Here is a 13340-nt window from a genome sequence, read left to right on the forward strand (position 1 = left end):
TGTCTCTGGCATCACCTGGGTAGATGACGTTTCCTTGTAAAACAGGCACCTAAAAAAAAAAAAGGCAAATCATGTGGAGCCAAAGTAAAAGAGTCTAGTAAAGATACCAAACAAGTGTAGGGCTTTTTCTGCTCAAAGAATCCATGTGTTACTGGGATATTTTCTGATGCATTTGTCATTTGCCATTACTTACTGGCCCACTCAAAGCCATTATTTTTTACTCAGTGGATCAATCCTTTACAGGCTAAAAGCTCTCTGTAGTTTTTAGTCAGGTGATATTGGTTAGCTGCAGTTAGTTTAACCAGGGTGCTCTATGTTCCAGCTCAATCAGGCAGAAATCCCCCACAGGAGGAATGTTGCCGTATGCATTGTCTGAAACCAATTTCTCCAAAAGAAAAGGGTTTCTGCAAGAAAAAATGTTCATTTTTCTTTGTTTTTCTTTCACAAACTAGTTCTAAGTTTTCTTTCCATTAAAATTCAGGACAGTGAAATTCATAGTGATGGATGTCTAAGACGAGGGAAAACTGCGCTTGAAATCCTTCCAGCTCTTGTTTTTTAGTGTATTTCCCCAGATATTGCCCAAAGATGCTTTAATGACAGAAATATGAGCAAATTTAGCTTCCTATATTCCCCTGCTTTCTATGTGACCACAAAATCTGCAGATTAATGAACCATATAATCTCATCAGGAGACAATCTCCCTGCTCCCTTCTGTGCAAGGGCAGAGGGTTAAAGTCAGGAACTGTGCTGCCAGGAGGGTTGGGGAACATCCCTGGCCATCACAAGGAGCTGCTACAGCAAAGGGTTCTTAGAGCAACACACAGAGAAGGAAATAAGGGGAAGGGGGCAAAGAGGCAAAGGACCAAGGATGAAGAGCAACCCCTTTGCTGACAAGTTAATTCACCAGTTCTGCCTTAGCACAGGCAGGAACAAGAAAGAGAAGGAAACAGCAGTAGATTGCCCCACTGCCTCTATCCTTCCCTCTGCTAGCCCTAGAAAATTGCAGCAGAAGAAAAGCAACCCATTATCTTTTCTCTGACAAGTGCTAAGCTGATAATTCTGTGTCTAAACTATGATACACAGACGTGGCATGAACCAAAGTAGCTCCAGAGGCAGAAATAGCCTAGGAACACCTGCACAATACAATAGGAGCAATACAGCAACCAGAAAAACAGAGGCAGCTCTGTGGCTGTTGTTCCACTCCCTAAGGACACGAGTCTGCACAGGAGGTGAGCATCCTGGGAGCATAGCTTAAGGTGTATGTGGGGAAAAGGACATGACATCACCCTGGCAAAGTGGCTGTAGGGGAGGCTGGCACAAGTTCAGTGATCTGCCTGTGCAGAAAGGAGCTTTAATCACTCCTTACCTGGAGGCCTGTCGTAAATTTGGATCCCCAACCTTCAAGCCAGGTGGCCCAGTGGGAGGAGGAAGGATGAGGTAGAGAAGATGGCCTTTGCATAGGTGAATATTTAAATAGTTCAAAAATAACTAAATAAGAAAATGATGTTAAAAAGTTACTTTTGTATAATTAAACTCAAAACTCACATTCCTTCTCTCAGTGACTTATTAACTTCTTTTTCTGCATTGCATCCCTACTGAAAAAGAATTCAGAGGAAGCTAATTCAGTTCCAGTTCTGCTGTAACAGGAGTTACAGCAAGATGATTCAAGGGGACTCCTCTTGCAGCACCATGTGTTTGAATTCTGAGACTAATAAATTTAGAAGATGAGTTTTAATACCTATCATGGTTTTGCTGTTGGTACTTTATAGAGAGATGTAAGAGAACTACACAGAAACTAGAATCATCATCCCATTAGATAAACTGTTCCAACTTCTACCCCTTTTTTTGCAGGGAGGGAGGAAGAAATATTCTTTTTCGCATGGAGCTTAAAAAAGTGTAATTTAAGATGGTTAATTTACAATTTAATGGATCGATCCGAAGATTGTTTTAATTTGAAAATAATCTCCTAAAAGTCATGAAATCTCTAAAGCAACATGTAAACTATTCTGAGTCCAAAAATAATGAGCTATCGATTGATTCCTGTTATGAAATCACTCTGTTGGTTGGCAATATACCTTTGGGCCACAGTGTACTACATAAGCGAATTGCCACACCTGATGCTTACAATGAAGAAATGACAGTGAACTTTTTCTCATTAAAATCTAAGCTGGAAAAAATGTCAAAATTAACTTCCCAATTCCAAAATAAATAAATAAATAAGCACCATTCCTTTATCTTTTTAATTTCTAAGAAGATATGAATTCTATCTATAAAACCTGATAAAACATGTCTTGAAATTTCCAGAATTTCTTTTCTTCTGAATCTAAACCACCTGCATCTGTAAAATAGGAGCCTATATTTACCTATACATAGGTATATTGCTTCAAAAAGTTAGATAAACTCATAAATCCACTTTTGAGGCTACTTCTGTCAAAAACAGGAAGCACATAAAAGCATTGGGCATCCAAAAAAATTAAATGGCCTAGTTGAAAAAGTCACTGGTAACTGAAAACTCTCCCTCAATTCAAAGTCTGAATGTACTGCACCTCTGAAAATCTGGAAGACTTTATTGAATATATGAGATTAGTTCAGTTTGATCATCAGCAGAGTACCAGAACCTCTAGACTCATAGTCTCTTGTCTTTTCTTAGACAACTTTTCAATCAATACTTAGGACAGTTTAAGTACAAAGTAAACCAAAATTAGAACCTGAGCTTAGAGAATTGTGCAGAGCCTAAAACTTAAGCTGGAATCACACAATAAAATCGTCACACTTAAAAGTAGAAGCTTTATATAAACAAACCTTCAAGGCCTTTCTTCAAACAGAACTAGTGGCTATCTGAAGCAGACACAGGGGGAAAAAAAGAAGGCACAGCATAAGTCTCTGAAAATTGTTAACTTGGTGTCAAAGCAGGGCACAAAATATCCATCTCTGTACTCTGATCTTTATCAGTATAGTAACTCAATGTTTCCTCAAAAAACTATAAGAGAAAGGCTTTGTTCCTTCATGCCTGTGATACTCTCTGCTGCTACACTCATAACACAATTACAGGCTGGAGAGCAGCACCCCCCTAGCCCAGTCCTTAGCATGGCCCAAAATTTCTTCCTCTTTCAACCAGTTTACAGGAGACACTAGATTATCTTTTTCTCTACCTGAGTGTCCTGTGAGAAGATGGTACTCAGCCACCTTCTGAGGGTCTCATCAGAGCTCTCACCAAACACACTTCTCCATGATGTTGTCTTCGCAAACCTTGAGACTGAAAGCAGTGGACAAAGTGGCTGATATCACAGAAAAGAGAGTCTGGATGGAGATTTTGGGTGTTTGACTATGGAAAACAGTTTACCTGATTTTTTTCCTCCCCTAATGCAGTCTGAGCTGCCTCATTCTCTGATGTAGGGTGGCTCTAACCCTGAACAGCAGTGAGGTTTGTGATGGACTCAGTCTTGAACATCAACTATTCCTAGGGATGCTGTCTGGCAAAAATTAAGCAGAGCAGTGTTTGGCCCCGGATTCACAAATTATGTTTTCCTTCTAAAAGGAAAACTAACACAAAACTGACAAACTCTATCATTTTAATAAATGTAATCAAATATAAAAATACTTTATCAAAATTTTTTGAAGTGCCAAGGGAAATAATAATGTATTTCCTGAATATAGAGTGCAAAGTGTTCCAGGTTTCCTCTTAGTTGCTTTCATTCATTGAGATTTTTAAGAGTTTTACTTTCATTGTGGAATTATCTTATAAACTGTCTCTCTTCACTAAACAGCTAAAGTTTAATTATAACAAGTGCAATGTAAAAGCCACCACATTCATCCATAGTTTATAGTTCTTGCAAAGCATTATAAAGACTTTATACATAAACGCAAATCTTTAAAACTGCTCCAGGCTCCAAATTAAAAATTATTCCCATTTGTGTTGATTACCAAGGGACATTTGGAGAATCCCCAGTGAACACAGGACATTTCCATATAGCCTGTCACGTTAAGGTGAAAAATTCACAAGGACAGTCTCACCATCTGTCATCAGCTCACTTCAGGGACACAGAGAACTGCTCTGAAATGGCCAATAGGCCTCATGCATAACAAAGCTCTTGCACTTTTGCATTGTTTATATTTTGACCTGGGCAGATAATCCTTCAGAGAAGGAGTCTGTGTTTTTCTACTTTTTTTTTTTTTTTTTTTTTTTTACATGGTGACTATTTCAATGCTGTCTTTGAAAGAGAAATCATCCATTCATCTAGAAAATAAATTTGAAGAACAACGTCTGTGCTACTATTCTGTCTAAACAACTACATTGTAGACTGAAGGCATTTTATTAACAGCACCATATTTTATGTAAGCTGGTGAAACACTGCTTTTCTAAACTAAGGGGCTTTTTGTGAGCAACACAGTCACTTCATTTAAACTGTAAATCTAGGTGGTTGTGAACGCTTAATACACTGTCAAGGTTTGTTGCTAACAGTCTTCCATTGAAAGGAAAATTTAAAAGCAGACGGCAATCTAAGAGGAAAAAAAAAGCACCTTTCTGCAGCTTGACAAAACCATGTTAGTGTGTTTGTATAGTCACTCATATAACAAGGGCCATTTCTCATCACAGAAGTCAAAGATAAACTGTTCTTACCATGATGTCAAGCACCACTTCAGACTTGCAAATACAGTTTCCTCATACAATAAGTTCTTCCCCAGCCAATCGAATTGGTAGCTGACACTCTTACAGCATCAGTTAAAGGAATTAAGGAAAAGGTTGGAGAAATAAATAAACTCCTGGGAAATGTTTTTATCCTGTCACTTTGCTACCACAATAACTAGAAAATAAAAGTCTAATAGAACATTCATCCCACACTTCTGTCTTCCTAGAAGTCCAACAGCTAACAAAATTGTCAGAAACAGACGTTGTTAGAAACAAGTGAATAGATGAAGGGAGGAATGAATGAATATATGATGAGGACATCTCTTCTATCAGTAGAACAGGATCCTGACAGGTTCTTCTTGGTTTTATTTCATCTTCAACATATGCAATATTCACATGTATGGGAGCAAGTCTTTATCCAAGGCACAATGTATTGTTCATATCTAGACACATTCCTCCTATAATTGGGAAATATTTGTTTTTTTCAGTCCATCCTTATACTTCAAGTAATAAAACAGACCTTTTAATTACAAATTAAGTCAACTCTTTCCTCTGCAAAGACAGGTTCCACTGTTGCTAAAAGGAAATGCACTAAATTATGAAGGATAAATAAATCCCTTGAGGTCCACTCCCTCCCTCCCACCAACATCATGTGCAATATATCAGGAATATGGAACCAGTTAAGCATAGGAGGGATTCCTCCTAGCTCCCCTCTTTGTTCTGTATTCCACTAAGCACGTCTGCTCATAAACAAACAGACATTATTTGTTCTATTACTGCCTTATGTTCTGAAAGGATTACTTTTTTAATCAAATTTTCATACAGAAAATGGTATCTGTGAAACCATAAACAAGGCACACTGAGTACAAAACCCTAGTGATCTGTGAATCCCTGAGTTGCTGTTTTCTCCTGAGCTGAGGACCTCGAAACAAAGAAAAAATCTTCTGGTATAGATTCCCTCCTCTCTCAGACAAGTGGAGAAATTTCTGGGGGGTGAAAAAAACCCAAAAACCCTGAAAGCAAAGTTTTGAGAGAGGGTTTCCATGGAGCTTGTAGCTGTGTAGAGATGCCTAGGGTGACACTATGGATGCTGACAGCTCTCACGGGGTTCCCCTTGATGTATGAAATTGGCATTTCTGTTTGCTGAAGTTATAACCATGTCTTTTCAAAACAGCATGCCATGAACAAGAGTACAAATAAAAGAAGTTGAGCACTTTCAAATGAAATTTAATTTCAACAACTTTGCTGTGTTGTAGATGACTCTTTTCAAGTAGAGATATGCTTCGTACCTCTGGATTCTCTTCTGTGGCTTGAAAGTTCCAAGATATCTTTTGCTGCATAATATTTATACTTATAGGTCATCTTTGCATATATAAATTTATATATTTGTATATTTACATATTTTACATATAAATACAGTTTTATGTTATTCAGACAAGTAAAAGCTAAGCTTCTCAAGGTCATTGGATACTACAGCTTTCTGGCAAATACTTGGAGGTGGTTCCAGATGATGTAACTAACAAGTAAGTGAAAATAAATAAAAGAAGAAATTCAAGAGTCTCTGAATTTTAGATATATATATATATTATATGTCACGAAAAGCAGCTATCTCATATTATGGCTTGGTTTCAGAATGGAAGAATTAAAAGTTCAGAGCTGTTGTTACAAGTTGAATGAACCTCAGTAATAATAATATTTGGGTTATTTCCTGGGACAACTTTTCTAAAGCAAGCAAGCTTGGCTTCTAGGTACAAATGTTTAGGTCATATTGAGTCTTGAAATCTACTAATAAATGTAAGAGGCCAAGGCCTGTGTTCTGGACACAGTAAAAAATATTATAGCACAGCTCACATATGTCTGGTTAAACTGCCTGCAACCAGGCAGCATCCTTGTGCCAAGCCACAGCAAACTCTCTGAAGAAATCCCTTCCATTCCTGAAGTGAAAACCTGCTGACTTTGTCCAGAATTTTCTGCAGTCCCATCTTCTTTCTGCAGCTCTCTTCTTAAGCTGGGGCCTCTGCCCAGGTTTGCTTTGCTTCCCTGAGCCTCAGGCCAGGAGAGGACCAAAAATCTTCTCTTCTCCTGACAGCTCATCTGCTTTCATCATTTATATCTGTTGCTTCTTTGCTACCAAAGAGTTTGCTTTGTTGTAACCAAACCTTTGTTAATAACCAGGAAGAAGTAGCTTTTTCTTCTCAGATATTTTGTAGCAAAACACTCATTGTCCTACTGGATTGAGTCACTTTGTGTTAATGATCTTTCAGATAAAGCATTGCTGTAGCAAGGTGGTCCAAGTACAAGTGTGAGCAAGGCTTATGTAGTTTAAAGTAACATTAAAAGAACGAATGTCACAGAATAAACAAGTCTTCTCTGGCACTATCCCTTCATTTTATCCAAAATTACAAACCTGTCTCACATTGACATGCAGCTACTTCTAGGCAAGATTATGAGGTACATTACCAGAGTTTGCTAGGCCAGACTAGTAGGTATGTTAGCAGGCATTGCTAGGAAATACATGACAGAGAAATACAGAATTCATAAATTCAGTCAGAATCCTTATATACTGTGTAGACAGAGTCCTAGGCCATCAACACAGGCACAGCTTCCACCTCTCCTGGCATGCAAGGGAAAATCTGAAAGCATCATGTGGAAATAGTCAATGCTTTCCTGCATCTGGAAGCCACCCAGCATCTGTCCAGAAAGGAAGAGAGTCTCCAGCATTGAAACTGCAAGACAGCTGCAATGAAAAATGGGGCTTTTAACTGCTGTTGAAGCAGGGATTATAATGAAGGTGAAACATTGACATCTTTTTGCTATAGTGCTACCCAGAAACCTCAGTGACAAGCACTAGAGCCTTCAGAATTGGTGGGAACAGGGTTATTTGTGATACAGGGTTTGCCAGCAGCCCATCTCAGTGGCAAAAGCTCAGCAAGGTTAATTCTGACAGAGGTGTTGAGATGCTGTCAAAACAAAGCTGACAGAAAATGCTCTTACTTTGGAGACTGAGCAGACCCAGACATCAAAATATTTTAGGTAATAGTAGTCCCAGTCTCCACAGAAGAGAAGGGCTGGGACCCATTCTGCCTTCTCATCCTAATTTAAGGCACAGACATTTAGAGAATGCATAATGCTACCTCACCATGTATTAAAATGGGGAAGAACAGTGGCCATGTGTACATAATGAAAAAAGTATGTGAAATCCATGCACATGTCATACAAGCCTTGAGGTCCAATCAAAAGAAATTTATGAAAAATCATCAAGGCATAATTCAGTGGATGTATCAATGTCCTTGAAGTGTGCACAAATCTGCTGTAACTGTTGATTTAACATTTCTTTCTTCCAAGGACAGCATTTGTCTCAAGAAATTTTTCCTTTACATTTTGTTAATCATTATTAATAAGCACTTTCTGTAAGCACAGCTAGTATCTGGCAAGCACCCTTCAAATCCAAAGTAGAGAGTGGACTTCAAAAGTAAGCTCTTACATGAGAGGTTGAAGAAAAAAAAACAAAAAAAAAAACAAAAAAAAGTTACTTATAAATAATTAAATATGGTTCCTCTTACTGTCATCTCTCTTGTTTGCAGATTTGTTGTTTGTGCCAACATGGCTTGAAGAAGTATTTTTATTGATGATATCTAGTAGCAGAACATTTAAATTCCTTCCAATTTGAACTTCTAAATGAAAATGTGGGCATCAAAAAAAGTACAGAAGCTATGCTTCCATGCTTCCTTTAAAACTTGAAAATGACAGATTTTCCAATCTAAGTTTCCAATAAACTATATGCTAAATTTAACGTCAGTGAGGCTGTCCAATAATAATAAAAGAAAAAGGTAATAATGTTACAATAAATCAAGATTAAGTGTAAAATGGATGTCTTTCTAGGGTACAAGTGTTGCAATGGTATATCATGTTAGTACTTGTGACATCTGAGGCTGTGATTTCCATGTCTTAAAAAAATAACAGGATTGATTTGACTTACTATTTTCACATCAGTATAAGGCTCCCTTTCCTTCTGCCTCACCCCTATAAACATAATCAGTCCTATCACAAAACAATTGGCAGTTTTCTGTGTCTTGTTAATATTGTATCCACAACTTTCTGCAACTTATTAGACTTTTGCAATTTGTAATTCATTATAATTTGTTTTGCCAATTAATTTTTTTTCTGCTGCATGTTTTCTATATCAAAGATACTATTGTAAAAAAGAAGCTTAATGAGTATTCTTTTTTACACAGCATTAGACCTTCCTTACTACTTATTTATTCACTATAAAAATTGTGAATAAAGGCACCTGAACAGTTGTCCTGATTTAGGCCAGGATAAAGGTGATTTTCTGTTTTGTACTTTTGCTTTTAGCTAAGTCTCTTGTAAGTAGATGCACTTGCTGAAATTAACAGCAAGTTTCTTAGACAGTGTCTGCTTCTAGGACTGATAACACTTGATGTTTATGGTTACTTCTAGAGACTGGTATGCAGAGCCAAGCTGAGCCAACACTGCTCAGCTCTGAGGAACATTTTACCCTCCAGAAGGAATAAAGAGGTCCCACCTGCAGCCCTCCTTTGGGGAGAAACAGACAAGATAGATGCCAGAATTGACCAAACAGAGTATTCCATCCCATACACATCATATTCAGTATAAATTTGAGGGATCACAAGAGTCAAGCCAGTTTTCCAGCTTCCGGGTTCCTGCCCTTCCTGCCTTTTCTGCTTCCCTTTCTTCACTCATTCCCTGTTTACTTCGGCATCCAGGGAGGATTCCATCCCTTCCTCTGCCTGTGGTCCTGATCCATGCCAACCCATATCTGTGTGTTCCTGCCTCCAGTTCCCAACTGCTGCTGACTCCAGGAGTCCAGCCTGGACTTTCCCAGGGCTGCCCTGAAGCCTCGGTGTTGACGTGAGAGTTACTGGGGAAAAGGGGGAAGGAACGTGGTATCCATTTTCCTGTATATTTGTATATATTCAGTAATTTTTCCTATTTCTCATTACTGTTTCATTAAAGTTGTGTAGTTTAGTTTCCAACCCATAAGTCTCTCTCCCTTATTCTCTCTCCTTTCTTTATCAGGGAGGAGAGAGAGATTAATAGAGAGCGTCTGTTACTCGGTTTAATTGCTGGGCCAGTGTTAAACCGTGACAACAGTATAATTTTTTAAAATTCTGTGCCTTTTCATGATCAGAAAAATATCAGACATGTTTCAAAAGCATAAAACAACATCTATAGGTAAGAGTAGGAAGGCTGAAGGGAACAGTACAGTCAGAGTTTGAAGAAATGTGGATGATGCTGATTCAAACATGTACAGTTGACAGTAGCAATGAGAAAGCACTGTGAAAAGTGGTTGCTTTATTTACCAGTTACTTGTCACCACTATTTCATTGCATCACAGCTTTTCACAGCAACCCTAGGAATCTTGTGACTAAAGGATGTTTATGACAAGCCATTCTCTCTTAAGTACTCAGCAAGGACAATTTTCTTTTGTGGTTCAAGCAAGAATAGGCCTTCCATTTACCCTTTGAATCTGAGCTTAAACCTCTCGTGACATTACACATGACTCCACGACCAGCAGTCAGGGGAGAAAATGTACTGCTGGCACCATGGCCAACAAAAGTAAATGGAAGTTTTGCCCTGGGAATAGGGCTGGGTTGTAATTGTCAGATCAGGCAATAACCAGGGGCTGAATCTCACTCCCTGAATCCACGAGTCAAACCTGAGAGGGTCACTGGATGAAGACAGATCTGCAGGATTTGGTCCTAGATGTGTCTGACATGGACGATAGCACTTGCAAATAAAGATGCACTTAGGTACACAGAGGGATCTACAAAGGCTCCCTCCTGGGAAAGTATAGATATGTATATGTACAGTTAGCCAAGTACTTAAATTTTTGTCTTTTTTTGTTTGGTTGGTTTGTTTTTGGGGTTGTGGTTTTTTTTTTTTGCAGAGGAGGAATAAAAAAATAACAAATTCAGTAAGATTTTGTAAACCTCCCTCCACCCACTGAATGATAAATTCCACTTATGGCACATTTGTTGAATATATGAAAATACTTACAATCTGTTATTCACACTTTCAGGCAATTAAGCTATTTAAATGATTTGTTTTAATTTCATTCCCAAACCTTCCAAATTCTGTTATCTCATGTTTTGTCCAAGTAAAGACAGATACTTTATTCATTAAATATACTTCTTGCTCTCTAAATAGAAATGGTAACTTGTTCACATTTATTTGTGGCAAGAGCTGAAATGAAGAATTATTCCAGGTAAACAGTGAATAAGAAAATAACAAGTATTTAATCTACATATTTCTAAAAGACTGTTATTGCTAAATTAATGTTTGATACTTATTTCTACCCAAGACTATTAACTGAGCTACAATGTCCTGAAATGCTCCATAAATTAGCAAGTATTTTTAACTTTTATATCACACAACATTATCAGAAGAGATGGTGATTTTTTATGATTTCTGATTGTCTTTTTGAACAGTCCCTGAAATTAAGTGGCAATCTTTTTGTCCTGCACTGTCATGTAGAAAGGTAGCAAGCCTCCTGAAAGTGATATTTATAGATGGAAAGCATTGTATGCAACCATAATTTCAGGTACTAACACTTGAATGAGCTTATTTCTAAGCACTGGATATATATTTCTAAGTACTGTTTAAGCACAAACATTATCTCTACTACAGAGCAATATTGCCTTGTCACTCTTGTGGAGTCTCACTTGCCTGTAATCTATGGAAAAGATGACTTTTGTATTGAAGGTTAATATCATGCAAAAACATTCTTAAGATAATGGCACAATGCTGGATGCTGATATACTGGTTTTTAAGACCTCCTTGTTATGGTTTATCACATTTATGCACTGTTTGTGCCTAGTCTTCCTTATGCTTATGCTATTGTGGATGGTACAGTGACAATGCTACACACATCATTTGAAAAAATGAGACAACAATAACACTCAGTTTCATGTAAAATAAAACTTGGCCACACCACACAGGAATATTCTATAAATATTTCTGAGCAATAAAAATAAAAGATGAAAATGTCAAACAAAAATTGCAAGCTGTCTCCATAGGACCACAAACGCTCTGTAAATGTAGATTTTCTTACAGAAGGAGAAAGGAGCAGTTCTAAGGCATGGTTAAGAAGTAGATACATGCATCAGGAAGGACAGATGGGACTAGATCTTGCCTCAAGGCTAAGAAAGCAGCTCAGAGAAATGGGAGCATAAGGATGACTCCCTAGGAGAAGATCACCACAGTACTTTGTGGGACTGACCAGATTTCTTCTCCTTCCAGAACTAACTGCTGGCATGCACCCAAATCCTGACTAAGAACCCGGAAAATGAAAGAAGGTGCAGAAGTTCAAGAAGTTTTACATCAGATCTGATAGAAAAAGCTTACCAGGGCTTTTTTTTTGATCACTTTAAACCTTGCAATGTGTGTTGCATAGGGATTTTTTAAAGTTATTTCCATCCCTTACAAAGCTGCATCTATAGTAACCTATGTGGTTAAAATTGTCTCAATACATGCTATTCTTAGTAAAGATCCAACCCAGGGAGCATATCTAAGGCTATACTAGTTAATCAAAAAGGGCCCAGGAACAGGTTGGGCATAGCCCACTTTATTCTGTGGTGTTTAGTTGTTATTGCTGTCCTTGTTACCATGGTCCACTGCCACTTTGGGTGCAGCTGCCAAATTGTTTGAATTTTTGAGAGCCCTGATTCCAAAACATCCTGTGAGTTCCTGTGAAGAAGTCTAAAGCATTCAGTGGAAATCTCCTTTCTTGATATACCAGGTCATTCACTACGGACAGTGAAGAAAAAAGTAACCCTCACGCCTTGCATCAACTAAATCTTTCTTTATTCACCCGAAGGAAAAATCTTATCCTACTGTAGTGCGCATGACTCACTCTGAGAAAAAAGTCACAGAGTAATATATTGTCTAGTGCTAAAACAACAGAGGAATACATCTGATGTAGCACTTAATTTCTGTCTTCCTGTGGGCAAAGGAGATTAACTATAAAAGAAAAAGGAACCATATTGTGAAAAGCTGGAGAGTGAAGCAGGCAGCTCTTTGCCTTTACTTCCAAGAAATGTCATATTTCATATTTGTCATTTCATATTTGTGACATATTTCATATTTGAGTTTTTCCACACAGAAACTGCATGAGGGAGAAAACCTCCTGCCATGAATCCATACTGACCTTTCTTGTCCTGCTCTGGAGTCCTCATATCAGACACTGCATCAGCTGCCTCTGCAAAGAATTTCCCTTTCAGCCACTCATGACCCTCTCAGCCCTGCTCTGCCCTGTGCTACCACACTCATCTTCTGCACCTTGGCTGTCAAAAAAGTTGTTCTTCTGCACTGTAGCAGGGAGGGGGATTGGCACATATTCCTTCTCAAGGTGCTCTCCAGAACCAGTAGGTTGAGAGCTGATCACTCCATGCCTTGCTCTAGAGGAAGGACAATAACCCCAAACCTTGCCCAGGCAGCCTGTGGTATTCTCCCTCCTAGGTGTTTGCCCTGTAGAAGGAATTTTTCCCAATAAAAAACAAGGTGAAATATGAAATCTTTATGATGCCTTTAAAAAGTCCCTAAAAAGTATTATTCGTTCTGTTTTCAGGATCCCAACACAATGGTGTTAGGCTGCACTCTGAATTAAATAAAGCACTCACCTCTTAATCAAAACAGTGATATAAACATTGATATTCACTAGAAAACCT

The sequence above is a fragment of the Calypte anna genome, chromosome 2 (assembly GCF_003957555.1).
Source record: "Calypte anna isolate BGI_N300 chromosome 2, bCalAnn1_v1.p, whole genome shotgun sequence".
Classification (NCBI taxonomy): Eukaryota; Metazoa; Chordata; class Aves; order Apodiformes; family Trochilidae; genus Calypte; species Calypte anna.